Source organism: Olea europaea, unplaced genomic scaffold (genome assembly GCF_002742605.1).
Source record: "Olea europaea var. sylvestris unplaced genomic scaffold, O_europaea_v1 scaffold2087, whole genome shotgun sequence".
Lineage (NCBI taxonomy): Eukaryota > Viridiplantae > Streptophyta > Magnoliopsida > Lamiales > Oleaceae > Olea > Olea europaea.
The window spans coordinates 83,049-87,319 of NW_019238799.1; the positions used below are offsets into that span (position 1 = coordinate 83,049).

At 31.9% G+C, this 4,271-nt stretch overlaps 1 long non-coding RNA gene across 2 annotated transcripts in view; it reads right to left on the minus strand.

Annotated features, from left to right (window-relative positions):
- The window catches only part of LOC111380042, a 15,460-nt gene continuing 11,189 nt past the window's right edge, over positions 1-4,271 (minus strand). For both annotated transcript variants that reach the window (XR_002700127.1, XR_002700125.1), the window contains one exon: positions 1-22. This is a non-coding gene — a long non-coding RNA (uncharacterized LOC111380042). The remainder of the gene's footprint in view (positions 23-4,271) is intronic.

Genomic DNA, 4,271 nt, shown 5'->3' on the forward strand with positions numbered 1-4,271 from the left:
AACAGGGTCAAAGACAAATTCACTGACAGTTGCAGGACTTCTAGTATGTTACAATTTAAACAGGATGCATGCATGCAAATCACGTCAAACTGACAGCATTATGAATTTATCTAGCACATAAGAGTATATTTCCTCAACTTTTGTTTTGGGAAAATGGTGATACTTTATGATTCAATATATCTAAAAGACGTACTTATCAAATAAAATCTACAGTGGCATACCATTTTCTATTTCAAATAATAAAGTTATAGTTGTCAATTATATACCCAAAATTTTACATGTAAATTGGGAAAGCGGTGATATTTTATGATTTGCGAAATACATGTATTAAAAATTTTAGTACCATTATCTATTTTCAATAATAAAATTATAGTTGTCAATTATAAAAACAAAATTTTACATTAATAATATTATCTATTTCCTAAAAAATCAACTATTAACCAATTTTATATGTATTAAAAGATGTAACACTATTAGCTATTTCAAATAACAAAACTCTAATTATCAATTAATTTAAAATACTAGTCGTCAATTATTTAATACTATACGTATTTTTAATAATAAGTGTAAATATGGAGTTATCTATTATTTTAAAACACATTTACTTTCTTTGAAATTGTTAATTAATAATTTTTTTTTTCAATAAGTTATTGATGATGATGATGATGATAATAGTTATCTAGTAAGTGTGACAATAATAATGAATTTTAAAAAAGTTCAAAACCAATAAAACTCGTCATAACGTATCCAATACATATCAAGAAATTTTAAAATATATAAAAAAAAAATAATTAAAAAAACATGTATCTGGTACGTATTTGAGAGTATCCAAGCTTGAATACGTATCCGATATGGGTATGCAATAAGTTTACAAGTATCCATACTTCTTATCTCCCAATTACTTGCACTTGGCCATCTATGAACATGTCATATGAAGAGTGTTTTTTACTCTCAAGTTTTCCATAATTTTAACTTGATTATTTGCTAAATTTTATGAGTATAGAACCTTTTTTTATTTGTTTACTAGTGTTGTTTTAAAGGTTAGGAGGGGTGATGTAAAAATGGTGCTAAAGTGAACAAAAAAGCCATGGACGAGCTTGAAACAAGAAGTTAGCACTTAGGCGCCAAAAATCAAACACCTAGGCACTACGAACTGAGAAGGAAGCAGATTTGGAATAGTGAATTAGCGCCTATGCAGAATTGTGTCGCGGCGCTTAGAGGCTGCATTTATAACGCCTAGGCGCCACACAGAAATACATTATAGTGCTTAGGCGTTACGCCACCTAATTTAGGGTTACACCATTTTGGCCTGTGAAAAGCCTAGAAAAACCTAAAATTTGAGAAAAACGTGAAGGTTCAAAGGGGATTCCACGCATTGAGAGGCACAATATAGAACGTGACATTTCGAGAGAAAATCAGAAGGAAAGAAGACAAGAATTCAAGATCTAGGTTTTGAATAAAAATTGGAGACAAGAAGAGAACATAGTGCAAAATTCATCCTCTTTTCTACATTTCAATTCAAAACCCAGTGATATACTCAATGCAAATATTTAGTTTTTCTTCCATTTTAATGAGTAGCCAAATTTTATATTATGGCAAACAATATATATAATCTTTTGAGAACCTTTATTTTTTTATTCAAAATTCAAGTTCTTTAAATACATGTGTTGATTTAAATTATGTACTCAATGCTTTGAATTTTATAGTCAATTATTCAATAATTTCGTGAACCTCTTATGAATGAGAGGTAAATTTTAAATTTAGACCACATATTAAAATTCGATAAATTAGTATAACGTGTAAAGATGCCTATATTAATTACTGCGGTCTTAGATGAATTCTTAGAACTAATATTTCATTTAACTAAGTTTGATTCGCATAGAGATATGAAATTGAATTAGTTAAATCGGCTCAATGAGAACTCAAAAAGGGTAAAGTGAATATAATATAAGAATTCGATTGAACACTACATTAGGTGTAAATCTTGAATTAAGATTTAAAGTTGATCAACGAATGAAATTGTTATGCTTCAATATCCATCCCATATTTGAATCTTCAACATATCTTTTGGTGCAATTTTAATATTTTCAAGTACTAAGAACAAAACAACAATCAAAACTATCAGTTTACTTTTGTCAAATAATAAGAAATATTAAATTAAACATTAAAGCATAATCCTCGTGGAAACAATAATCCAGACTTAAAGGTCCATTATATTATTTGTTCGATATCGTGCAATAGCGATAGAAAAATGTAACAAGTTTTTGGCACCATTGTCGGAGAATAATTCCCAACAAGATAAAAAACCAAGTTTGGGAAGTTGTTCAACCAGTTTGTGCAAAAGATAAACAAAATTAATACAAATTTTCAGAATCAGCGAGCATCTATCAAAAAGATGGATACACAAATTAATCAGATAGTTCAACAGCTTGTAGAACGCCCACAATGGACATTGCTAAGCAATACAATGATATATTACAACCAGAAATTGAGTACAACTGACAAAGATATATGTGAAGATGTCTATCAGAAAGAACAATAATATAGTAGTTGAAGAGGCTGATAAAGAAAAAGAATCTGCACCAATCACAAAAGAGAAGGAAGAGAAAAGAAACATCCACAGTGAAAGCACTAAGTCCCATAAAAGCTTATGTGCCACTAATTCATTTTCCTCAATGATTGCAAAAAAAAAGAAATTAGACAAACAGTTTGCTAAATTTGTAGAGATTTTCAAGAAACTGTACATAAACATCCCTTTCGCAGATGCAATAGCAAAATGTCCAACCATGCAAAATTCTTGAAGGAAAGTCTGTCCAACAAAAGAAAGCTGAAAGAACATGAGTGTCTACCTAAAGGAGGAATGAGTGCAATTCTTCTAAAAAAGCTACATCATAAACTAAAGGACCCAGTGAATTTCACCATTCCTTTCACCATTGGTTCTAATTATTTTAAGCATTCCTTATGTGATTTAGGTGCTAGTATTAATTTGATATCACTCTCTGTTTATAGGTCTCTTAGATTGGGAGATACAAAATCCAAAACAATCTCTTTGCAATTGGTTGACAGATCTATCAAAAACCAAGGGGAATCATTGAAGATGTACTAGTTAAAGTCGATAAATTCATCTTCCCAGGCAGATTTCATTATCTTGGACATGGAAGAGGATTCAAATATTCCTCTAATCTTGAGAAGACCCTTATTGGTTACCAAGAGAGCACTTATTGATGTATATTAGGGAAGCATAATTCTTTGAGTAGATAATAAGCAGGTCATATTCAATGTGTTCAAGGCAATGAAACGTCCATTAACATCAGACGCTGCTAAGTAGATGTTCTTGAGGAGTTTGTGGTCAATACATTTGATGCAGAACATCCAGCAATTCTATGTGAAGCAGATATTGTATAATCAAAGCAACAAGTGCAGAAAGAACAGAATGTGATATACATTTAGCTAAACGGCCAACTGGAATGAGACACTGGCAATACGAATCTCTTGGTACCAATCTTACACCACCAGTACCTTCAGTGGAGAAGGCTCCAACTCTTGAGTTAAAGCCCTAGCCATCACATCTTCATTGTGCATATTTAGGAGACACTATAACACTTCCAATGATCATTGCAAATGATATGATAGAGGGGGAGAAAAAGTTATTTAAGGTACTCAGGAAGCAGAAAATTGCAATTGGACGAACAATAGCCAATATTAGAGGAAGCAGTCTCACTCTATGTATGCAAAAAATTTTAATGGAGAACGAGTCAGAGTCATCGGTGGAAGGTCAACGCTAATTAAATCCAACCTTAAGGGAAGCAGTGAAAAAAGAAGTGCTGAAATTGCCAGATACAGGGATTATCTACCCCATTTCAGATAGCTCTTGAATGAGTCGAGTACAGCCTAAGAAAAGTGGAATCATAGTAGAGAGAAACGAGAATAATGAGTTGATACCAACACAATTAGTAACGGGATGACATGTGTATAGATTACAAGAAGCTGAATAATGCTACCAAAAGAGATCACTTCTCATTACCCTTCATTGATAAGATATTGGAAATGTTAGCAGGTCATTTTCATTACTACTTTCTGGACTGATATCCAGGGTAAAATCAGATAGCCATTACTCCAAAAGACCAAGAGAAAATGACCTTCGCATGCCTATACGGAACTTTAGCCTTTAGAAGAATGCATTTTGGTCTATACAATGCACTTGCAGCCTATCAACAATGCATGATGGCCATATTCCCTAATATGGTAGAGAAGTAAATCGAGATATTTAT